We start from the raw sequence: 27,144 nt of genomic DNA, 5'->3' as shown, positions 1-27,144 counted from the left end.
TTTAGCCGTGATATTTATTTCGTGGAACATTTCTGTCTTCTGCGGACCATTAGTATTTTTGTAGTAATAATTATAGTTGTGGTTTATTTAAGTATGCATGTGTAGGTTTTGTCTTACTGACTAAAAACCACCCCGTTCCTTCTCCTGCTTTGAGCCGGAGCCCCGGTAACCTTTTACGTTATCCGCAGCTCATGTGTGTAGGTAGTATGAATATTAATTAGATTTATAATTAAAAAATATGTACGACAAGGGCTTGTACCAAGAGTCCGTCGAAAACTAATATAAATAGAATAAAAAATAAACTTACAACTTGAAGAAGTCTTAACTATAGTCAATAAGACAAAGAAGGTTTTAACATAATTCCTTTTTCATTCGATCAGCACAAAAATCGGATAAAAAACATGTTCAAAAATTTTTTTAAAACATATTAATTTAAGTTTACGCAAACGTTTGTTTTTACAAAATTAATGTGATTTTTTGTCCTTTTGGCCTTAGGGAATTACATATTTATATATTATTCTATTCTATTTAATATTGATAAATTAAAAATTTTAGAGAATCATGTTGGACACGAACTCGTAATTAATAACATTCAACAAGTTTGAAATTGTTCGTAAAATTCTAAAGCCGCCATAACAAACCACGTTTTGAACTTTGTTGGCTAGTAAATCTAGATTTTATAACCCCTATTTCGGAAATATATTGCCTAAAGGAACTAGGCAATCGCAAAAAATAAAAATCTCAGATATTTTAGGACATAATGGTAGTTAGGTAGTTCTTACTACAAGTTTAATAACGTCAATATATCATGTGAAATAGCACCACATTTCGGAAACCACTATATTCCGCTGTAGGGCAAATAACTTCATTATGTCATATTCTTTTTTGGCAATGGTAAAAATATAAGCTACAAGTATTACAATAAACTTCTTTTTTATCGTATAAGCCGGTAAACTAACAGAGGGATCACCTGATGGTAAACAATAGTTGCCGCCCTTAGACACCCGAAACACCAGAGGAGTAACAAGCGCGTTGGCAGCCACTTGGGGGTTAGGAATTTAAGGGTAGTTGGGTCCCCGGTAACCTCAGACAAACGACGAAACAGAACGCAAACGTTGTTTCACGTCGGTTTTCTGTGAGGCCGTGGTACTCCGGTCGAGCCGGCCCATTCATGCCGAAGTATGGCTCCCCCACACTTAAAAGTTCTTTAACTTTTTCCTGCTTTTATCCCAAGTCATTGGAGGTCATCGTAAAATCCATTTAAATAACTGTCTTCTCTTTCATATCACACAAAAACACATGCAGTTCAACCATCTTTATTTAAACGTCATATAGTATAAAAAAAAAAAAATGCTAAAATGTAGTTCGCGACAATCGTAATGTGACAACTACTAATAAACATGTTTACCACATGAATACTAAATGGCTTTGAATGAGCCGTCGGAAGTGTCGACCTGTCACATTTAATGTGATCATCACGACTTTTTTGTGATACTCAGGTCGAGTTAAAGAAAAAATAATGTATAAGACTTTTTTTGTTATAAAAACTTAAATGTGCAAATAGCTTTAGAATTTACACTTTTTTATATAAGACACTTACCTAATTAGTAAATGTAAACTACCTACCTATATTTTGCAATAAAAATTAGATATCGTTTGTTATCACAAGTGGAGGAAACTCCTCAATTCACTGTCCTATCTATCGCGCAACCATTGCCCGATGCGCTGCTTTGCCGCGACAATGGCATGGTGTAATAATGGACCCATCACAAAAAATATTATGGAAAAGATGCTGTAACGATGCAACGTAGCACAACGTACAAGTGGGGTCCCATAGTGTCACCAGAACAAATACTAGGATTGATTCAACCAGTTAGTTGCGCAACTAAGTAGTCACCAGGTGAAATAACCTCCATGTCCATGATCTAATAATAAGGGTGCTTTTCCACAGAGATGTACTATGTGACTATGCTACGAAGATGTAATAGCTAAGCTGTAATACTATGTGACCGTTTTTCCTGATACAAAACTATGTAGCCGTATGAGAAAGATGCGCAGCTCGAGGATGCGATGTATCGATAGTAGGAAAGCCATCCGTAGCACACTACCATAGCACGCGTCTTTCTATATAAAAAACATAGCTCAGCTGAGTCCGTTTCCACTAGTGCTAAGGTTTGTGTACCCTAATACAAAACTACAACAACAAGGGTCTTGTGATTCTAGAGATAAACAAGATCAAACAAACAAAGAAATTGTTACTGTGTATGTTATATTATTGGGCTTTAGTATAATATTGGTTGGGATAAGTACGAGTATAGACAATGTACAATGTTAGGAGCCTAATTAATTAAACGTTTCTGAGACACTGACTATGCTGTGTACCTATTGGTTGTTTCGAAGCTTTGTTGCGGTTTCAATATGGATGTAAATTAATCGCAGTAATGAGGAGACATTATATGTAACACGATACATTTACTTCAGGCTGGAGTGTATTTATCTATGACAATAAGTACAAGTAGGGACCAATTTATAGATATTATGAGTTTATTTTTATATTCAATGTTTCGTTTCCCAGTAGTCGGTTAGTATTTGTTTAAAAAATGTCGCGAGAAATAGCTCATTTATTAATCCTACGTATGTTAATTAATAATTATATTTTACGGCTTACTCACATCATTAAATGACGAGGAACTCGACTAGTTTCAAGCCATGTTAGAAGCTTATATTCATGAGCAGCATTCCGCTGGTTCGAAACTAGTCGAGTTCCTCGTCAAATAATTACGTGAGTAAGCTGAAAAACATAAGCATTAATTTAGTATGCCTCATGAAAGTTATAATATCTACCTATTTATGTAATTTAAATTATGCTATTTGTAGATCTGATCGAAATTGTACAAAGTTATGAACACATTTTGGTACTTTATGATATGACTAAAAGAGACTACATTGCTTGAATTATAATTTTAACATGGTCTGGTTGTTTGTTAGTTAAGGTTTCATTACATTTTTGCTAAATGGTTTTGCTTTTATTACATTTAGTATGTAACATAAATAGCAGCGTGTGTTAATTAAAAACCTTGTCATTTTATATCGCGAAAAACATGGTCATATCTTACGTGCTCGTGTAGTGTGTGTCCAAAAATGTTCTCGGAAACAAACTTGGTCCGAAGTATCCCACGTTTCTAAAATTACCCGAGCGCCATAGAAAAAAGGAAATTTATGGTTGAATTTTTAACCAGCTTACAAAGTAATCTTTGAACTTATGAGGTTTGAGCCGGCTTTCCGTGAACTTTTTGTTGGACCTCTTTGTGTAAACGTTTTAAATAACCGTCTCAAGGCAAATTGAAACTGAAGTTTGCACTTTGTTGATCGAGAAAATTTACATGAAAATAGAATGTTGCGAGAACAAAACTTCCTCTATCTGCTGTATTGTTTACACCATAACTAATTACGGAAGGGATTAATTAACTTGTACACTGCACATTTCCAGAAAGGTTTTCGATACCTACCTACCTACTTACCCGTAAAATGAGTCAACATTAGCGTAAACATGATTGCCAAAGTTTATGACTTGTCATTACTACGTTTCTCTAAACTACACTCAAGTTTTAAACGGCTCGAGACGATCTTGATAAGTGTCTTTTGAATAAAACAACCTATTCTGTTTACCAACGAAAATGATTCATTTCTGTTTATGCTAACGAAATTGAACCGTAGAGCAGAAGGAATAGGATTGAAATCTTGAATATGTGGAACACTAAGGCTATAACTTAACCATGCCTATATTTGTCATAATCTAGATGATAAAATTAAGTAAAACAAGGTATAAATCAAGTTGCAATTTCCGTTTGTAAAAGGTGGTCAGTTGAGAGGCTTGTGCAGTACAAATTGTGGTTTGACCTACCTGCCGAGTGCCGTATTATGTACTTTTTGTATATATGACGTTGTTGCTAAACTCGCATTAAACTTGGCACAAATGATGTATAAAAAATAAACTTGGTACGCATACGCTTGACTAACTCACTTAGCGACGGCTTGTGGTTATAAATATGAATAAATCTTGGGACTTTGAAATCGGGAGTGTTGTTATTGTTACGGCTATTCGCATTTTGTAGTCGCATAAATACATCGTTAAAATGTTAGCCGCATTCATATTCCAGGGATGCACTCGTCCCTTGTCTCCAATACATAATGCATAATATACATATTAGAAGAATAGATGGATATTTGATATACCTTGAGTCAATTGTAATCACTGTTTCTTGTGAGATATGGACCGGCTTCCTCCGAGTCGGTCGGCGTCAACTGAATTCCTGTCTCGTTATATCGAGAGTGTTGCTGCACTTAACTTGGTCAGTGGACCCACTTTTGGGGAAAGACACAGAGAAAACACGTATAAAACTGGTATGTGATAACGATGCAACGCGTGGAGGTGGTCTCGCGGGATGCGCGTAGGCACGAGCGTCGCGCGCGGCTCGCGGTTATCAACTAAACACATTAAAAATGCCGGTTGGTACACAACCTGCGAACACTTTTCTCATCGTGTGTATCTTTCCAGCTCGCTGCATTGTTGATTCGACAGGCCGCAGCCATCTCGACAATGTTTCCTATTCGATTCTATTCAACTATAATCGATTTGCAGGCGTGTTTTACATTATCTCAAGGTTACGTTGATTTCGATCGATGTTTGATTGTTGCGATATTAGCGAATAGGTACGTAAGTACCTTTGCGTTAAGTGTGACGAATCGCTTTGCCGTTGATACGCAGGTAGTGGAATATACGAGCGATTATTTATTTATTTTTTGCTGTTTTTCTGCGTAAACAAATATAGTCATCTTTAATAATAATACGAGTATTCAGGTACGTAGACTAGGTCCTGTTTATAATAACTTTATAAACAAATCTTTAGGTATAATTTATGCTAATCACACCTTCTGTTTATTGTTCATAATTACTATTTAAAAGATTACCTGCCCAGTCAATTTATTGTATCAAAGTAAATTGTCAATTCCTTTAAAAATATGCCTATAAAGTAGTGTCACGTATAGTGTTGGGTACTTGGATCCCTGATTGATATTATGCATTTATGTATTATAATACTTTTCATCTAAATCTCCAATGCATTGTCATTATAGGTCATGGTCAAGGCGTACAATCTAGGAAAGAGTGTCAGTGTTTGGTAATAAGCTTTAATGATAATTACTTATTTTGCCTACTGAATACCTATCTGGCAATAGCCAAGCCTTAATCATATCTAGTTTTGTTTTGAGGGGAGAAAATCATTCAATGCCTTCTCCCGCCTTGGGCGAGGCGAGAGGGAGTGTCAGACTTTTATTGACTAAAAACCACCGCGTTCCTACTCTTGCTTTTTGAGCTGGAGCCCCGGTAAACCCTCTAAAGCAGTCTGCAGCTCCGGATCAGTCTGAATGTCAGTATCTAGATGAATGTCAACCATTGCATGCTACAAATTGCAACCTATCAAAAGTAATAAGCATGATATCTATACAGTTTTTACGCTCATTATCAAACTTCCTGTAACCTTAGTATGAGTTTGCTTTACGTTGAAGTCTTTGACTGCCAATAGAACACTGTTGCAAGCAAATCCTCTGCTAACGTCGATCACCGATGACCCCCGTAGCGTTTAAAGTGTTAATGAGATCGAAAAGAGATCGCGTGCCGGCCAATCAGAGCGCCGAACGCGGTTTCGTTTCGTTTTATTAAACGTAAACCAAACTCGTACTAAGGGTAGGTACAGGAAGTTTGATAATGGGCTAACTACCCATATCGTGAAAGTAAGTAAACAATCAACCGACACAACGGAAATGATATGATTTACTGAGAATCCACAGAAATGGCAATTAATGATTGTTTTATTAAAATTGACGAGGGAGAGGAAAATACTGTGTTTGCATTATTCATTATTGTTTTCCTTGTAATAAACCCGTTATAGTTTTTGAAGGATGTTTTGTAAAGGACACGTGTCATTCGTGTCATTCACTTCTTTGGAATGCTAATTAGATAAATATGGAACTTGGTTTGTAATTGTTATGCTGATGCTGTACCTACTGATGCTATACGGGGATAAGATTGTTATCAAAGAATGATTGAAGCAATATCCTGTCCAAAATGATTGATTTATGTGCTATTAATAATTGCTTAATCACACTTATATGTATTATTAATGTGAAAGTTTGTTTGCATGTTTGTCCGTCAATTACGCCGAAACTACTTAACAGATTTTGATGAAAATTGATATACTTACAGGTAAAATGACAGAAAAAAAGTGAGCGTGACAGTGACTCCATATAAGTACCTAACTATGAAAACAAATTAAGTTATATAGGTAAATATACATAAGCATGCACTATATGGACCATTAAGTAAAAAATCGAGAGAACAACTTGTAAAGTAAATTAAGACTAAAGTTCTGTAAAAGTAAGTTTACAACACAGAACATATTTCTTGGCAAATTATAAGACTACTTTACTTACCTTTTCCACGAAAATTGCATCAATTACCCTCCCTCCCGATACCGGCCGTATATTTAGAAAATTCATAGTTAGCAAAAGTTTTGGAGTACGCGTTCGCTAGCTTATGCTCGCGGCGTTCGTGGAGAAATTGGGCAATTAAATTACATACTTCGAACGATCGAAACGATGAACGAACGAAAGTAAGAATAGAATAATAAATAATTTATAGTAAAGGTAAATTAATATTACATGAATTCAAGTAAGTAAGTGTTTTTTTACGAGTTAGTGAAACTTTAATCAGTAGCTATTTCTGTTCTAAATCTTCTATCTGTGGTCACATGTACCCTTAGTATGAGTTTGCTTCGTTTGATATATGTTGAAAGTAATCGAAACGAGAGCACGTTCGGCAATCTGATTGGTCGGCTCGAATAAAACAACCAATCAGACCGAAGAACGCGCTCTCGTTTCGATTACTTTAAACGTAAAGTAAACTCGTACTAAAGGTATCGTTATAGCTTCTAGTAGGTCTACTAGAAAAGTACTTGGAAAATTATAATATAATGTTCTTGGTATAGGTAAAATAAACTGCCTTAGGTTCCGGAACGAAATAAATGAGAAATTATGAATATCATTAGAAATTATGAGTCACAGAATGACACTCATCTCATCATAATTTCTCATGCCGAATTTCCATACCAAATATCCTGTTTATGTCATCTGACTCATCTTAATGTTTTTCCATAAATTTAATACAAATCATACAAATATTCACAAAATCACACCTATGACTAGTAATAAACCGGTACCTATTAGAGATTTAATCCAAATTTATTTTCTTTGTAAAATATGGACTGACAAACACTTTCGCAATTATGTTATTGGTATGTGCTTGCTATAGTTGTGTAGTGTGATTAATGGACGTTGCCATAACGTACGATCCTTTGGGAATATTGCCTGCTCGATGGTATTCGTATACTTCGTAGGTATAGCGGTACTGGCTACCCGTACCACAGATTATAATGTGGCACTCAGTTTCAATTGCACCATATTTTAACGGTGACCTACCGCGTGTTTTATTACTTATTATTTTAATATGAAGAGGTGTGGTCGATGTGTTTATTTTTTTTAATCGTTTTATTTGACCTCAAATTTTTTGTCGGTCTTCGAAGGTGAGTATTAATTGGTTTCTATTTTTCCAAAGTTTGTCTTAGTTATCTCTTGAGCAAATATTACACGAATGAGACATGTGAATTTGAAGTTAAGTATCAGTGATGAATATTAGGAAAATAAATACGAGGCAAACTCTGTAGGGGTACGTCATTCATATTTCCTGACTCAAAATTATAGTGGACATTTTGTAAATATAATGATAATTTCAAATTCATAACTAACAACTTCCTTGTATTATGTATAAAAAAAAAATCAATGGACTTAGACACAACAATAGTATCCACTAGGTATATATTTTTTTTTTTTTTAATAAATATTAATATTATCAGCTAGAAGCATTTTCAACCATTTTCTTTTTTATGTTGTAAGCCAGTAAACGAGCAGACAGATTACCTGAAGGTAAGCAATCACAGAACACTAAAGGTGTTATAATTGCGTTGCCGGTCTTTTGAGGGTTAGGAATTTAGGGGTTATTGGGGATGGGGATGATTAGGATGGGGGGTAATTGGCCTTCGGTAACATCACTCACACAACGCAAGCGTTGTTTCACGATAGTTTTCTGTAAGGCCGTAGTATTACTTCGGTCGAAACGGCCCATTCGTGCCGTCCACACTTAAAATTTTCATCATCCAATTAACATGTAAAGCACGCAGCTTTGTTGTCACTAACTCTGTTTACAATATTAACAAATGCTTTTTTCATAATTAAGGAAACAAAATATGTAAACACAAGGACTTCATAATGACGGAACAGATTAGGAGGCAGGCTTATTACCATGTAGTCTCCGTACGAAGAATTTTGTTGGAACATTTTCTACAATGCAAGATAAACTTTTACTACCACGAATGAGAATCTTCTAGTTATTTCGTGTATTTACCTTGTTACGACTTACTTTGTACTGTATTGTGAGTTTCATTTTATTTTTAAAATGTATAACAATGGAATAAGAATAGTTATGTCAGTATGTAAGTCGTTATCTACGGAGTAAGTCTGAAGTTTATGTGGTTATGTAAGATTTGTTTACAAAGTACCTCGTTTTAATGCCTAGGACACGCTTTTGTTTTATAGTTATTACGACAAAGTTAATATAACATGCTTAGTTGCCTAGGCTGTAGTAGTCTTACCCCGATGTGTAGGTACCTATTAGTAGCACACCCTCTGGTATAATATATTTGTTTGTCTCATAAACTATACGAGTATCATGTTAAATGCTATGTAACTTTACCACGAAGTTGTAATTGCTAAGCTGTGAAACTATGTGACCGTTTCCACTGATACTAAGCTATGTAGCGTGCGAGGAAGATGTGCAGCTCAAGTCATCCATAGCACGCATCTTTTTATATAAAGAGAAAAGATAGCTTAGCTGAGTCCGTTTCGGTCCGTGTCCGAGATTGTAGTGGTTGCCAAAATCCTGTAAAAACCATAATTTTCAATACCAATTGTCCAATATTTAGATCGAGTTCATGACTGGAATATTTAACTTGGTTCAGTTAAATTGTTACCAATAGTCAGCGAATAAGTTAATAATAATATTTAATATGGATTTGCAACCCACATCAGTTCATGCAAATGTAAAATACAAAGCAAATTAATAACTATCATCAATCTTTTCCATGTCACGTTACAGCGATATTCGTATAGTGCAAGTCCCGCTACCGACCGTGCCTTTATCAAACTATCAAACAATTACAAGCTTCGCTGCTATCGCTGACATAAGTGTTCCCATACAGGAACATATTTCCTTTATGAATAAACCCTCCCTATAACATGGAACTGGGGACATGACGTCATAAATATCACCGCGTTAGGCACAGGTTCAATGCACATAGCGCGAGTTTCATGGCAATAGTTTATAGCAGTGATGACGTCTATATAGTAGTGTTAAGTAGAAAATCATTCAAAATATGTTATGTAGGTACTTAACTGTAAACAAGTGCAATTTTCCTTCCTTAGGACTAATAGGAACTGTAGAGCGCCACCTGCTACAATTCTTTCATACTACTTTAGCTTTAGTCACATTCGTGCATCTGGTCATGCACACACGTCTGTGAAGTAGCGACTAAGTAGAAAATTAGGTCTGTACTAAAAGTTTATTTTAGGATTTGTAACATTCTACTGACTGCTTTAGAAGTTCGACTTAACGACCGGAGCTCTACCATCGACAATAGAGGATTAGTTTAAAGTTTCGTATCGACCGAATGATCTTGTTTTAGGTTCCAATAAGTAGTTCATTGTTTAAAAGTTGGATCCCACCGGTTATCTATTAAAATAATAAGTTTGTTACTGCCCAAATAATGTGGGGGCTAATCTCAAAACATTACGAAATTCATCAATTCTGTAGATATTTCTAGCTTGGATTAAAAGCTACGTAATCCAGGCTTCACAGAGAGCATTTTCTTTCTTATTAATATTCATTTATTTTTTCAAGGCCAGAGTCTTTGTTTTAGTTAATATTTGCATTATGTATTACTAGAAGTAAAACTAAAATTTTATGTTATTTACGTGGGAGCTAAACTGACGATACTTTGCAAATGCATTGTGTCGTTATATGTCATGTGTCATGTCATGCACTATTGTATTAATTTTATGAGTTAATGCCATTAAATATAGAAACGTTATTTAGGTATATGATGTAGTCATATCTATTTTGACGCGTTACGAGGAGGAAACAACAATAAGTATGGATCCCATCATGTATGCAAGTGGTGGTATTCGAATTTTATTGATGAGTGAGCCAGAGTACGTGGTTCGAGCTCTCGAGGCCTGTAGCGAACATAAATTGTGTTTTCCGTTGGCTGCCTAAAGGGATCTTTGCAAGCGATACGGCCGTAGTGAACGCATATAACTGCAAAGTATATGTATGTGGCCACAACGTTTGTATCAAACTAGAAATGAATGACTTTACGGAATGTTTAGTTTATTTTTTGTTGCATAGCTATTATTAGTTTAGTTTTGGACATAGGTTTGTGTAAACGGTTTCTGCTATATATTCAATTGCTAAGTACTGGATTAGTTACCATTAAAGAACTCTGAGTACGGCGGTAAGTATAGCTTTGAGGATTTCGTTATATATAGGTACATTATAATTGTTCGCAAGTTTGATAACTGAGAATCGCTATCACTATAGAAATAATCTCCCATTTCGTATAGTTAGTTTCTTACAACTCGTACCTCAAGAAGTACTAATGATATGCGCTAGACATAAAGTAATAAAAAGTTTTCTACTCTCACATAGATATGATTAAGAAACATCCAAACCAAATTATTGGTAGCACTATGTACTCAAGAAAACTAGGATTCATACAGTTCGGTTTTATTAGTTCGAGTCTGTATCCCGAAAGTTGCCGCCGGCGAAGTTATCGGCTAGTTTCTCCAATACAGGTTTATAAGCAGGACTTTTATTTAAGGGTGGAAAATCATCCAATTACTTCTCCCGCCTTGGGCAAGGCAAGAGGGAGTGTCAGACTTTACCTGACTAAAAATCACACCGTTCCTGCTCCTGCTGTAAATCCGCTAGGTAGTTCGCAGCTCCGGATCAAGTCCGCAGCCCCGGATCAAGTTCACAACTTTGGATCATTATACGCAGGCCTGCTTTTACATGTTTTTCAAAAAGTTAATATTATGAAAAACCTAATTACTTTCAGTTATTTATTATACCACGCCGTATTCGACATATTGGGCATGTTTATAGGGCCCCAAAACGTGAGATGAATATAAAAATCGTAGGTTTTTTTAGATAGGACCTTTTTCATTGTCGGTAGTAAAGAATTTCTTTGCGACTGTATCCAGGCTATCGGTTTTGGACCTAGTCGTCTAATATTACTGTAATAAAATGGTTTTATGAATAACTTTACGTTTTATGGGTATATTTGTTTTTAATTTACTTTCTGAGTAGTGAGTAGGCTAGGGACTTTTACTGGGTGTATTTGTAAGATCTTATTAATATAGTTATTATTTTTCGATGTTTTAAATTATTTGTTTCTTTTTACATACAAACGTACATAAGGTAAGCTAACCAAATAAGGCCTACCTTATTTTTATTACCGCCTAGCTCGTAGGTTTAAAATGACAATGGGCTGATAATTTCAAAATCTTATATTTATTTATTAAACTTTGTAATAATGGAATCAAAATGGCTTTAGAAACAAAACTTACAATTTTGTAAACACAAATAACTAAAGTGTCACTTTGGCTTTATTGGGAACCCTATGTCTTAATAAGGCCTCAATATAAAACTAGTAAGTATTCAACTTCTTAATTATAACAAAACTTTGTCAATGCTTATAATAAATGTAATGAGATCTTATTAATTAATTTTGGTCATTATACATCAGGCTAAACGAGTTTCTCATCATGTAATACCCAAGTAACATCTTTGAAGTCATCGGTACCCCAGCATCAGTCAAACGAATGAGAATAACTTCTTGTTCTGTAGCCAATTTAGCGACCGACCTAGCTTTCGTGTAGTGGAAACCACTCTTTAGATGATGCGTACTTCTTTGGAAGTTATATCTGGCTGCAGCAGCCTACCGGGTAAAACAGGGTGCATAAAATTCGAAGGGTGAATAGATACTATGAAGAATTTCCCGATATCCATTCACCCCTTTTCTGTATCTATTCACCCCGTTTACCCCTTTCTACCATTTTAACAGCGTTTTCCATCTTTTGCCAAATCCATTGGCTTTCTTTTTGACAGAAGCTGGTGATCCGTTTTCTATGAAATTACTGAAAAACAACTATGCCGTAATAAGGCCTACACGTTTTTTTGTAGGCTTTATTAGGACATGGCACATAGGTAAACAAAACAACGATTATATGAAATACACCGATATTATAGGTATTTCACTAATGTGAGGAGATGGCTAAATGTATAATTGTCATACAGGAAAAACACGGCACGTCGTAAACTGATAAATATAAAAATACTAACAGTTTACGCTACTCGAATTTTATAAAAACTAAAGTGCGCTCCACGTCGTGATTGTTTTCGTCTGTAGGTTCCAACATAATCGCGGCACGGGTTGCTTGCTGTGCTCAAATTAGTTAAGTAATGTGCATGCACACTTCTACAAACTTTGGCGACCATTTGACATCGGGAAGAGGGAAATTTTCAAAATAGGCTTTATTGGGGCATAGGCCTTATTTGGTTAGGTTACTATACATAGCCTGTCTTAAATCAATTAAAATTCTCTTTGTTTCTTTTTAATCAATTCAATAATTATCATTATAATACAAATCAATTGCAAGATAAATTAATAAATTATTAAAACATTACCTCTTTATATTACCATTCCACTAAAATTTGAACATTCCACACTGTAGTAGCAACAAGAATAACAAGTAAGTTTTCCCGCTGACTACGAGTATGTGTTTGATTTGTTTAATCCCCAAAATCCCCCAGACATTGCTAAAACGGATTTGCAACGTAATTATCCGTGTGGTCAGTAGCGGCATTAGTACCTCTACCATGAGTTTAGTATTTTCCGATAATTGATTGCTACGACGCAATTTTTTCTTAATACATATTAGTTCTGTTAGTGACCGCTAGAGGCGCTGTAAGATTTACCGTATAAAAAAATTACGTCGTCACTATCGAGTATTGAGAAAAATAATATCTAGAATAGAGTCAGGCGTTACTTTGCCGAAATGCATGCATGCAAATTATGGGCGAAAGGGTGGTGTTGCACACCGCATGCTAAAAAAATATAAAAGCAGAATGAAATAATTATTATATTCAAAATCCTCTAAAATTACATTTTTAAATACTACTTACAAAATACAAAATAAAATAATATTTGAAAATATATAAATAGGAGCCGACCATTAGCGGGAGCATAATCCAAGCTACCGGTGGTTAGGGTTCCAGAGATAGAAACCTCCTTGTATTGTTAGGGTAAAAATAATATCGCTTTAAACTCATGGTAGCGGTACTGAGTGAGCCTAGATGTGGGTTTCATTGATGTAGTGCTTTGTGCCTGTAAAGCGCTTTTGTATATGTTTCCACATTGCAGTACTATAATAATATATTCTAAGAGCTATAGGTTTGGGGAAATAAAGATTATATATATAGGACATACGTACGTACAAGACCCTGGTTTCAATCACCTGCTAATCTATATAATAGAATAGATCAGACTATACAAGCTGTAAACGAAATGTTCCCGAAAAACGCTATAATATTTTAGTTCTTATAATTTTAATTATTTTAGTTTTCGTGTCATTCATGACACAACATGAGCCTTAAGCGGTTGATTACAACTAATATTATGTAGATTGTAGAATAAACATTGGTCACCTTAAATAAAAAAAATAAAAAAATTGGTTCATGTTTTAACAACCCTCGCAAATTGTTTTTTAAACATCTTTAATGTAGGTACAGAATTTGTAACAATGTATAAATAAATATAAGACTTTTGTTTTAAAATTTTACCTTTTGTTACTACTCGTCCATGATTGAGTTTTAAAATACGAATGACTAAATAAAATGCTAAACAGTGCGCTTATATAAATATATTTTTAATGTTATTGTAATACAGTTCATAATTATGTTTTAATAAAACGAGCACAAAAAATCCAAAGCCACCATTTTTTTTCTAAAACAAATCAACTCTTTTTATTCTTAAATAAACAACAAAAGTATAAATAAGTACCTGTTATCTACTCGTAATTAAGCTCATTTAGAAACTGTTTGGCCCGCGGATTCGTTTTAAGATCCCATCTTAATCTATTGCTTGCAAGATAAGCCGTATAAAAGGTGTTTCATATCTCAATACGTACCGCGCAGTAGAGATATCAAACACCCTGTATTTAGAAAGGGAACATCCAAAAGCTTTTAAGTGTTGTGTGTATAGTAAGCACATTAACTGTAATTAGTTTTCCTTATTTATTTTTAACTTTATACACTTTGTTTTAGGGTTGAAAATGTGTTTAATGAATTAGTTGGTTGTAGTTGTTTGATTGCAGTCGTGTGTCTGATGTCTGATGGTTTATAAATATACAATGAAATTTATATTGTTTTATTAGGCAAACGTTGTTTTGCCTTATAAATAATTACGGCAAAAATAAAATAAAAAAATAATTGTGAACTACCCTTATCATAGGGTCATTTTCTTAGGTTACCGGGGCTCCGGCTCAAAGCAGGAGAAGGAACGGGGTGGTTTTTAGTCAGTAAGAGTCTGACACTCCCTCCCGCCTCACCCAAGGCGAAAGAAGTCATCAGACGATTTTCCCCCTTCAAAAAAAAGGCTCATTTTCTTGAAAAATAAATAATATTCAATTATCAGACAACAATTAAATTAAAAAGAGAGAAATAGGAAATACTTTTCCTATTCTGTGTCACATTTGTAGTGACTACAAAGGTCTCATCAATTGTGAATTAAAAAGTAAATCAAAACACATCATGGCTTGAATTTTAATTCGTAAGCCTAATAAATCTGAGCTTAATCTTTTCGGACAGGATCCTGGCTCCGGGGAATTAGCGTAATTCTAAGCTTACTGTCTAAATCTCTAATTTGTCTGTCATTTGTCATACGACGCTCTTTCCTTGGCCCTTTATTTCTCAAGACTATTGTTTGGATTACCTGTTACCTGGTCAGAAAAATTGCAGGCAATAGAAAACTGTTGAAGGCAAATCCTCCGCTAACGTCGGTCACCGGTGACCCCCGTGGCGTTTAAAGTGTTAAAGGAACGATCCTCTCGATTCAAGGTCGGGACTAAAATAAATGGATGGTATCATTGACTGTAACGGTCCCAAATGTGATTGCTGAGCAAGGGGTCGGGAGTCTACGAGCGGCGCGTCGCGTTCTGCGTGCGGCTCAAAGAGCCATCAGACCACCACAGATGGGGCCCAGTAGGGCTGATGCCTGATCCGGAGCTGCAGACTACCTAGCGGGTATACCGGGGCTCCGGGTCGAAGAGCAGGAGTAGGAACGGGGTGGTTTTTAGTCAGAAAGAGTCTGACACTCCCTCACGCCTCGCCCAAGGAGAAGTCATTGGATGATTTTAACCCCTCAAAAAAAGAACACGTTCTTAAGGCCCGATCCTCTCGATTCAAGGTCGGGACTAAAATAAATGGATTGTATCATTGACTGTAATGGTCCCAAATGTGATTGCTGAGCAAGGGGTACGAACTGTAGCCTCGTACGTGCACTTTATAGTCATAGTCTGACAGTTTTATCACTACTTTGATGATTTGATAACCAATTTTTTTTATAGTGTAGGGGACAAATGCACAGGTCACCGGATGGCAAGCAATCAGCTCCGCCAGTTCATCGCCGGGACGTCTTGAAATTTCTTCAATTGAGTTTAACGATTCAATAATATTTCACTCTACATGGAGATAAGCAGATCACTAATGACTGATGGGGTTTCAGATAGATATAGTAATTAATAGAGCGCTTACCGAGTGCAGTGAATAATAGCATTATTTGAGGGGTCCATTGAAGCGGGTGACTGGTGAAATATTGTGCCTTTTCGAGGACACGCCCTGTCATCAGCCTCGTGAAACGAATCGATGTGAGCGTACTAACAAACATGTAGGTACTTAGGTATGTTCTGGTAGTCACGTTTCAGTATGAGTAAATAACATTATTGTGTGGTTCCCGAGTTTTTTTGACATTCTATCTGTAGCCTGTCAGTGTGTCCTTGAAAGCAAGGCTAAAAGTCTCTCTGAGGAGCGAATGGGATGCGGTCTTATTAGGTATAGCAGTTCTCTATATTTTTTTGTTAGGTTATTTTGTTGAATGGAAGCAATAATGAAATAATGAACTTCAAATCATATATTGTCTGGCCCACAGTTATTAGACCTCGTATCCAGAATTAAGTTGTTACATAGTAGTAGGTTTTATATGAAAACATTATTTTAACAAGAAGTCATTTTCATTTTAGTATTCTTTCACCGATTATCAAAGACAATGACTGCCTCGTTGGCCGAGTGGTTGCAATTGCGACTGCCAGGCAAGGGGTCTCGGGTTCGATTCCCGGGTCGGGCGAAGTATTGCCACGGGGTGCTTTCGTTTTTTCGAAAATTTCTCAGTAGTAACACGGAGTCTGGAACTGTGCCCGTATATGGCAATAGGCTCACCACCTACTACATGGGACTTACAACATAAATTGTGAAAAGTGGGTGTACATTGGCATTATGTGCCATAATGTGCACCTCTGCCTACCCCTTCGGGGATTGTGTGTTGCGTTATGACGTTCTTCTTTCACCGATTATCAACCTTATTTCTTGAGAAAGATAGGGCTGAAAGCTCCATTGGAACTACTTTTACTTCATTGATAGAGTTTAACACTTATTGGTACCATTATGAAGTTATCTCCTTTCTTTTCTAGTAGAAGGTTACTACTACAAAAGAGGTGCCATTTTACTATTGAGTCCGACTTTCTCGAAAGGCTTCTACTATAGATTTTGTACGAACAACGATCAAGGAAAATATTAGAGGAACCTTCTTACACATGTGGGTAGGTTATTTTAAACTTAAAACTGGTTTAGGAATGATTCTAATATAAAACAATTTTATTTATTTCTATTCTTATTTATTGCATAGACCCTTATTACACACTGATAACAACTTTACAAAATACCAATACTTACAATAACTTGAGTTAATCTTTCAAGTTAACAATTTCCAAAGAAATTATTCTAAAAATAACTATTTACCTGTGTATCAATGGTTTTGTTAGCATTATTGGATAACGTAACGAGTTGTTGATCCGGAAGACATATTATGGCGGAATAAACATTCAATAATAGATGTTGTTGATCTTATTTTAGTCCACGTATCGATAAACAAGCTTCTTCCATTCTTCACGCGGCTTCGCCCGCGTTTCAGTGGGATAAAAAGTGACCTATGTGTTATTCCAGACCTATTTATTTTCTCTCAGCCAAAAGTAAGATTATTGGTCCTAATTTTCAAAATATTCGCGTGGAGCAACGTCTGAATAAACTTAAATCCGAACGGTGACAATATTTGTATGCATCTACAGGAATCTTAACGATTTTGATAAAACTTATTATTTCTACATAAAGTTTAACTAGGAAACTTAGATTAAATCTTTCCTCTTATCTTTTACTATAGTTATCAAGGAAAAGTATTTATTTTCAGAGCCCACTCATCCGAATGTTTGGACTAAATCAAGATACCTATAAAGAAAAAAAGATAGTAGCTACTTTCGTAAAAAAGTAAAGTCTGTCAGTAGTTAGGCAGTTAAACAAGTACTTGTTTAACTAAAGGTTGCTGAGTCCCTTTTATTAATTCTTCAATTGAACTGAATGATACTCGTGCCCTTGGAATTCATTACAAATACATTATATTTGAGTTCAATACTCGTTCCTCTCAATAATTCGCCGTCAAATTGTTGCTTGTGACGTTTGCCCTTGTATTTCATTACTTCATTACACAATACCTACGTTATGGTTGTATCAGATTTTTTTGATAGGTAAATTATTTATTTACGCCTTAATTATGATTTTAATTAACCGACCTATGGGCGGGCCCTTATTAACTGACTTTTAAAAAAACGGAGGTTCTCAGTTTGACCTGTATGTATGTTTGTGCGCGATTATCTCGTGTTTGGCTGAACTGATTTTGATACGGTTTTCAGCACAGTATTTTTCAGACTTAGGAGAAGGTTTTAGACATACTCGTATTGCCTGACTTAAAAAATGGAGACGGTAAAGAAAATTGAAGGCAGTCTCCTTTTTAAAAAAACTTTCATTTCAGGTAATCGTAATTTCCTTGTATATCGGCCTTTATTACTGGTAATCTAGTTTTACTAGTTTGAATACAATTGGACGATAATGTAGGCGATAGGATTAGTCTCTAGATACCTATCTCGTTACAAGGCACAAGGTTAGTTTGCCTCTAAAGTAACTACCTTCGAGCCGGCCTGTCGATTTGCTTCAAGAGTGATTACTTACTGAAATTGGGAGTCGATGCTTTTTACTCCCGGAGCTGCGGACTACCTAGCAGGTTTACCGGTGCTCCGGCTCGAAAAGCAGGTGTAGGAACAAGGTAGTTTTTAGTCCGTAAGAGTTTGACACTCCCTCTCGCCAGACATTGGATGATTTTCCCCCTTAAAAAAAATGCTTTTTAAACCCTGAAGTGTGAGGTAATTTAGTCAGAAATGCACTTATTATTTAAATGTACGATAAGTATTATCACTTCTCACCCATCCTCATCTTATTGGTATAGAAGAGGAGCCTGTTGAATATGTCGCAGTTATCTTGTTTAATCAGCTATTTGATTGTATGACTAAAGGACAACTCGTCAAGTCGTTGAATGAAACGTACAACGACTTGACTGAATGTCAGTTCAGAGCGCTTAGTACGCAGTCGCAGTGTGTTATAGATGACTTTGTAATGTTTTGAGTTTAGGGGGGGAGTCGTTTCCTCCCTGCCTAATACCATTCCCAAGACAAGATAGCTTGCTCTCGCCTTGCCCAAGGCGGGAGAAGTCATTGGATGATTTTCCCAACTCAAAAAAAAAAAAAAAAAAGACAAGATAGCTTACCGTTTTCGAGAAAAGCTAATTTTCGTATTCTAATCTCGTAAGCTAATTAATCAGAAACCTCGAAAGCTAATTCAAAGAAACAAGGTTACCAAGAATTGTATTGTGGAACTGATTGAAAAAGAGTAACCTATGGAGTTTCTTGCTCGTTCTTCTCCATGGGAATCTACACTTTGCAATGATCAAATAGCTTCACTAGAGGTCTGACCGACAGGCAGACTTTTGCTTTTTTTCTTAAGTGCTTTTCCGGTCTATTTCAAATAAATAATTTAGATTTTGAGTTTGAACTGAAATACTTAGGAATCTGCAACAAAATTTCAATCTAGCTGAAGCTAGAGCTATTTAAAAGGCTACATTTCAATCAGCTAACTAGTTGAACGGCTAGTGACGATTGTTCAATCAGTGTTCGGCCTAGTCACTCAACCAAATAGCAGATTCATCCAGATGACTGGTAGATATACACAGGTAATATCCAAAATCAAGAAGTAGGTAAGTCGCATTCGAGATCGAGAACCTTTCTTTCATTAGTATTTATGACTGGGATTAATGAGCCGCATCTTATGGATAATAAAGATTACTCGTATATAAATATAAAACAAAGAATGACTGCGCGTTTGCCTGCACGATTGGCGCGGTTACTGGGCAGCCGGTTCCCGCACAACGTGTAGCTGGTTCGAATCCCGCACGGAGCGACCCTTTGTGTGATCAACAAAACGTTGTTTCAGGTGTGGGTGTCATGTGTATGTGAACTTGTATGTTAGTAAACGCAACTACGACATAGGAGAAAATCCTAGTGTGGGGCAACGTTTTATATTACCTAAAGAAAAGGAATATGGTTTGTGATTTATTCAATCTAACCAATTCTATTACATGTAGGTACGTGATATCCTGGTACCTGAGGAAGTAAGGAAAATATCGAGCATTAGATATTGCCAAATTAAGTTTGAAGATTATTGAGATAAGCGGTATTGCGAGTGATTTCACGAGAGGGCGTGGAATTAATATTTTCTTCCGAGATGAAATGTTCGATTCCGACCAGGCAACTCAAGCTTTATTGAGGACTTTGCTCAATTTGTGACGGAAGCTTAATTGTCTACAATTAATGGATTTTATTGCTTCAAGCCCAAATTAATATTGAAGAAGTAGAGGCTACTTAATATTCATTAATTAAGATTCATTATTAAAAACGTTATTATTCTGTCAGGATTTTTCTTTGTGTTTTGATAACAGTTATGTACTTAGATAATAGGTCTGTATATAATTTCCTAGTAGGTAAGTCAGAACAACTTAATCCATTTAATAGGTATTATTACGTATCTATAGCATACAAATGGTTACTGCTGATCAAAGGCCTTCTCTCGCACGGAGGAGGTTTGAGCATTAATCACCCCGTGCTCAATGCGGGTTAGCGATTAGAAACTTATAATTTGAAATATAGGTAAGTTCAGGTTTCCTCACGAAGTTTTCCTTCGTCGTATGTAGGTACGTAGATACCTATATTTTGTTTTTTACATAAGTTTTGTAGTACTTAACTAATGACATAGAATTGAATACCCCTATCCAATAAAGTAACACATTAATAACTTAATATCACTTTTATTTAAATAAACAAAGTTTCAAAACAATTTGCTTCTTATACACGATTGATGAGTCGATCAATTGCTAGCACTTTGAGTGAGCCTGTTAAAAATATTAAGGCAATATACATTCTGTCGATTCAATGCTAAGTACTTATTCATTCTGCGTTAGGCGCTCGTAGAATATAACGATAATGGCGTAAATTGAAGCTATAAAGACAATAGTAATATCCTCCTTTCGTAATCGATTTCATTAGCATAGCTATTTTTAGCTAGACCGTCTAACCACGCACTAGATTTGACGGCACGACATCCCACGCTGCCAAACTTTAATACAAAACTTCTAAAATTGATAATCTATTGGAATAATTTTGATATTGATATATCAAAATTATGTATGTCATGACTCATTTTTATGAGTGGATTGGCCAATTACCCCTCTTTCCAATACCCGATTCCCCAACAACCCTTAAATTCCTAACCCCCAAAAGGCCAGCAACGCACTTGTAACGCCACAGGTGTATCGGGTGTCCGCAAGTGGCGATAGCTTACCATCAGGTGATCAGTCTGCTCGTTTACCGGCTTAGACCGTAAAAAAGATAAGTTGGGTATAAGTAGATACCTATAAGAAGATCTTTTATGATCTCAATAACTAAAATTATCTACCATCATAAAACTTTGCAGTCGCATGACAATGGATACGAGTAGGTGTTTGAAATAGTATCTTTGTGACGTAGACTTAGTTTTAGTTTTAGTGTGTACTTAAAGTTTATCTGTAACTTAAGGGTCTTGAAGAAGAATAACTAAATAATTTTTGGCATGTTATTCTTGAGGCGAACTTCCAAATAAAAGTCGAGTTTCAGTGGATAAAACTTATAATGTCTTGTCGTTACAATTAACCGTCAAAAGGACAAAGACTCTTATGTCACAAAATCAAACCATAGACATCTGCCATAGACAAATCATAGATACATTAGTGTGTTTTATAATATAAGATAATATTTTAGTAACAGTGGGTCTCACGAACCGTAAAATGTGAGACGCCACAAATTAATCAGTCCACTCATCATATTTTATGGAACTATACATACATATAGTAAGAAGCGATAGACACCGTCCTCAGTAGTCGACTCAGGTACACAAATAGGAAGCTACGAGTATTTCCCACAGAGGAATTCTTTCTTTGAACATATTTAATCTCAATAGCAAACGCTTTGAAAGACTCTCCGCAGTAAACTAGCTTTTACATATTTCTTCAGTGTCATATTTCTTTCTACTAAATGTTAAAACGAGTGGTGTTTTCTCAACAGTATATTATTATTGATAGTCATTTAAGTAATTGTTATAATATTAACTTACGCGAAATGAAAGTAATTTATTTATTTTTAATCTTTATTCATTGTAATAAAATCATTAATATACACATAAACATCTTAATTAAAATCGTAGATCTCGCAAATTTAGAATGCCTGTACTAGGAACAATATCCTGTATCACAGGCGAGAGGATATAAACATCATTAGTACCTAATATAAAATTAATCTCGAATTACAAGGAAGCCTGCCTATAAATACACTGTTTCTGAAAACGTAAAATGTAAGGAATTACTAATTCGATTTTAAAAAATATTTTGGTTTTTGATAGTCCATTTATCGATGAAGGCTAGCCTATAAAACCGAGTAGCGGGTGAAACCGCGCGGCAGTAGCTAGCTAAAGAGTTTGTTTGTTTGAACGCGCTAATCTCCGGAACTACTGGTTTGGTGGAATTTGAATAATTCTGTTTGTGTTGGATAGTGTATTTATCGAGGAAGGTTATGTGTGCGGAGCAATCAATAGGAGCCGAGCAGAGCGGGTGAAACCGCGCGAAAGTAGTTAGTTATTCATATATCTGACCAGAAGAGTAGGCAGGGGAAGGCACAGTTTTATACATCCTCTTTTCACCGGTTATGTAATGAATCCTATAGTAATAAAGAAAAAGTTAATTACTCTGAGCATAATAGCCCCCATTTATACACACTTTCTTAATAAATATTTACCAGCCGATAGATTCAGAACTTATATACTTTTTATTACATAAAGCTAAAGAGTTTGTTTGTTTGAACGCGCTAATATCCGTACTATTGCCCTGGCGAGAGAAGTCATTGGATGATTTTCAGCCCTGAAAAAAAAACCCAGTATAGATATTATTAGAAACCACTTTTCTTTAGGACTAGACGTCATTAAATTTTCTGATGCTGATGATGATGATATTATGATTATTATGTGGAGTTTATGTGTAGTTGCTAAGTGGTTAAACTCTGATTCTACCGTCAAATCCAACATACAAACAAACTCCATTACTTATATGATAGTAAAGATTTCGATCTCTTTACAAAGAGCTAGCCCAAAGTGGGGCTGTTGTGCCTAATTGGCAATGTCCTAGGTAGTAAGTGTTGTGTGAAACGATGAATCTATTGTGGCATTGAGCACAATTCCAATTTAGTCGTGTATTGAGAATTTTGCGAAGAGTATTCGAACAATAGAGTGGCCAATGGAAATTGATTGGGAGACTCTGTTAATTTAATTTGAAAATTGATTAAATCTTTTTAGATGTATCAAATTGAAGGCCCTTCTTTTTAGAATGGTCACAAAACCTCTATTGTTGGGTCAAACCTGAGGTTTTTTGGTACTTAAAACTAATAGAACAGTAAAAAGCCAAGATATTTGGCATGTGTGAGCTGTGGGTGAACCAGAGCACCTAGCTTCACTGACGGATAGACTGACAGACTATTATTTATTTCTTTCTTTGATGACGTTTCAAAAGTACCTAAGTATTTATGGTTTAATTGGAATAAATGATTTGACCTTGACTTTGAAAGGTATTCTGCATTTACGTGTAATATGTATACAGATAAATAAAATGTTAGGTACTTTAACTAAACTACTCATTACCTATTCCAAGATTCACAGTATGTGTAAGTGTTTGTTAAGTTGAAACTGTTTGTAGATACACCACGTCGTAGATAAAAATTTAAACCTTACATTTTTGAGTTAAAGTTGAAAATCTATTAAAGAATTTTGAGAGTTTGGGGTAGCTTGACGTGCTGGTGCCTTAAGTTACTTAGAGCTCAGTGGTTGTTAATTGGAAGTACCTATGTCATTTGTAGAAGCCTTAATTTAAATGACTAGTTATTCAATATTAACTTAGGTGTGTTTCAGAGGATATTTTGAAAATTAAATGTTTTTCTTCCTCAGGTATTTAAAGTATTAGGTACACGATTGATTGCACGCAGCAGAAAACTTGTAATTTTTTGTATGCGCTGTGAGATTTTGTATTTGAATTTAAGTAATATTTATTTTTCTTCTATATTTCGATACTTAGCCTACAGGTACCGAATCTTTGTTCGGTCACTCACAATTGTGAGGAATGGCAATTCAGAGAGGTGTCGGGCGCAAATCAACGTCTTTATTATATGTCGTGCGAGCTATGTGCCCGAAATATCTTCCAACTTCCAGATTACAATCAATATCTAATCTACCTCGACTATTGGTTGGGGCCTGAAATACGGAGCAATCATCATTGGGTTTATTCCACATCTCTTTAAGGTATAACAAGATAATAATTCAACTGAAATTTCATTCACTGGTTGGCTGGTGTGGACTACCTCATTGTTCGAGTGGCTGCCATTGCGACTGCCGTGCAATTTCCGTGTCTCAGGTGCGATTTCCGTGTTGGGCTAAAATTTGCTGGGGTTTTCGGTTTTTCGAAAATTATCAGTAGTAGCTCGGAGTCTGGACTTGTGCCCAGTATATGGCATTATGCTCACCCCCTATTACATTCGACTTAAATGGTGAAAAGGGGGTGTACATTGTACAGTGGCATTACGTGCCGTAATGTGCGCCTCTGCCTACCCCTTCGGGGGTAAAAGGTGTGACAATACAATACAAAATAATATTTCAAATGAAATTTCATTCAATACAATTTTGCAATGTTTGTTTCGATCATATTTCAATGATATCTCAGTTTAATCCACCGAACGAAACACAGTTCACGTTTACCAATTACAGTTGCCGTTATAACTCTGAATTCTTTATTTTACACCGAAACAACACCTTCAGTAGCCGGAATGAACAAATTGATATGTGTTCTGCCTCCCGTTCCAGTATTCCGTGAAACTTTTAACCTCGTAAAGAACGGGCGCTCTCCAATTTTTTTAATCATCGCCAGTTTCAATGGGACCTCATCAAATTAACTTTATTGGAAAAGCGTTTAAACTGTTCTGTGTATTGTGTAATATATACGCTTATGTGTCGTGTAAATTACTGGGAACAGTTGGTGGTAATGTTACTTTCTTTCTTTTTTAAACCCTTTGATATGATAATACGTGTAATGTAGGTAATATGAGAGTCATAGACCTGGATGTTTTTCTTATTCTGAGCGTCTAATGTAGCTCGACACTACACGCCGATATTTTATGCGTGAGATTTACCTACGTAGACAGATTAAGTGCTTCACATCACAACATATTTTTGGTACATATCTAATGGAATTATTTGATTTATTACACCAAAGAAATGCTTCTAGATTTTGTAGGACAAACATTTAGCTGTTACAAGTACTGAAATTGACAAGTTATAAACGAGATTTACACAGAATGCCTCAAGGGCACGATTCGGAACACCATTAACAGAGGAGTTTGGTTCCGTTGTACGCTTCAAAGTCAATCAAAAACAAACACTCAGTCAAAATCCGAATCAAAACGTCGGTCTGGGCGCACTGGCTTGAGTACTAATTGGCAACTTCACTACGTAACGTGTTTTCATTCCCTTGTGAGATTTGTGAAAGACTATCCAATTTATAAAGGACCTTTTTCTGCCATCGACTCATACGCACAAAAACGTGATTCCCCTTTATATTGTTCCTGTGGGAATAGAAATTCACTCTTAATGTTCCTCTACATTTTCCAACGACATGTTAAGTACAGCTTCCTATGTCTAGTGGGTTCGGATCTGCGGTGTCATTCACATATTTTAAAGAGTGTAGGTATAAAATTGATTGATTTGTGTAAACTTACAGAACTTCCAGAAGACTGGTCTTCTCACTGAGAATGGGGTCTTCTTCCGTCAAAAGGGCACTTTTGAAAGTCTTTTACAACTAAAAAGAGTGTATTTTTACAACTGTTTTATAATCCAAATGTAATAAGAATTAAACATATTATAGCCAAATACGCGACACAAAATAATTCCAATTCGATGTTCTTATTAATGGTACCTAATCTGACAGATGTAAACAATTCATCTTCAACTGCATCAATGAAGCAGTCAAAATATTTGTTTATTACGATCATACTCTGTTTCGGTATTTTATTGCATAACTTTGGTCATCTCCACGTTGAGAGTCCATATTTCTTTGGCTACTAAAGCACTGTCATCAGTCAGGCTTAGTATTTTCATTTCCTTTTGGAAACTTTATGAGCAATCTGCTTTCATGTAGCTACCTAGTTACCTAATGAATGACTGTCTTGTTGGTACACAATCGCAAGGTGGGCTACTAAGCATGACTGGTTATTCTTCGATGTCTTTTTATTGGGTAGTCGATTGGGCCACGAAATTTATGGAAATTTATGCAAAGAGGATGTGGCCTCTTGGTCGTTTCAGAAGTTAGTCGATCAAAGTTCAAACATACGTTAGAAGATTAAAGGACACGTCACGTCGGATTCTGTAGAAAATATTCAAATATTTGTTTGCGTTTCCTGCTTTCTGAGTCAAAGAGTATCGTAGTGATAAGGAATGTTATCTGATTCTACGTATTCAAAACAAACGTAAAAAATTTGTTAAATAAAACACATTGAAATTATTATTGTACCTACGACATCATATAGTGCGTCTAGGGCAATACTAGACTAAACCGGAGCTGCGGATTACCAAGCGCGTATACCGGGGCTTCGGCTTAAAGAGCAAGAGTAGGAAAAGGGTGGTAAAAGGAGGAGGAAAGATGGAGTTAGTAAAAGTCTGGACACTCCCTCTTGCCTTACCCAAGGTGGGAGAAGTTATTGGATGATTTTTCTACTTTAAAAAAGGGCAGTACTAGAAAATGAGTATTACTATTATTATTTTATAAAAACCGATTTGAATCGTTTTCTAATTTTATAAAATTTTATAATTTCGAACATAGATGATCGCTCAAACCTAGCAGTAGTTATGTTTGCTTCCGATTTCAATGACGGCATTCATTTAAGTACCATCGATATAGCTCTCACTTCTTTGATCATAAATAGTTTATTATTATTGCCAAACACTTTATTGTATGCGGCATGAGACGTATGGTATGTTAATGTACTGAGTATTTTTAGTTAGGACCGTGGACTAATAAACATCTGTCTATGGTTAGGACATATCTCCAAATAACATAGGCCATGTTATTTCGAAAAACGAAC

General features: G+C 35.7%; 1 protein-coding gene and 1 long non-coding RNA gene across 2 annotated transcripts in view; one reads left to right on the top strand and one right to left on the bottom strand.

Annotated features, from left to right (window-relative positions):
• The window catches only part of LOC118273529 (bcl-2-related ovarian killer protein homolog A-like), a 53,550-nt gene extending 48,921 nt beyond the window's left edge, over positions 1–4,629 (bottom strand). Inside the window, exon 1 of the mRNA XM_035590545.2 lies at positions 4,237–4,629. The gene's annotated coding sequence lies outside the window, so the exon portion shown is untranslated. The remainder of the gene's footprint in view (positions 1–4,236) is intronic.
• LOC126910817 (uncharacterized) overlaps positions 1–27,144 on the top strand; it is a 289,873-nt gene that overhangs the window by 219,084 nt on the left and 43,645 nt on the right. The gene's annotated exons all lie outside the window — the stretch shown is intronic.

The sequence above is a fragment of the Spodoptera frugiperda genome, chromosome 1 (genome assembly GCF_023101765.2).
Source record: "Spodoptera frugiperda isolate SF20-4 chromosome 1, AGI-APGP_CSIRO_Sfru_2.0, whole genome shotgun sequence".
NCBI classification, from domain to species: Eukaryota; Metazoa; Arthropoda; class Insecta; order Lepidoptera; family Noctuidae; genus Spodoptera; species Spodoptera frugiperda.
Note: the sequence above shows the minus strand (reverse complement) of the source record. Positions and strands in the feature narration are given on the sequence as shown.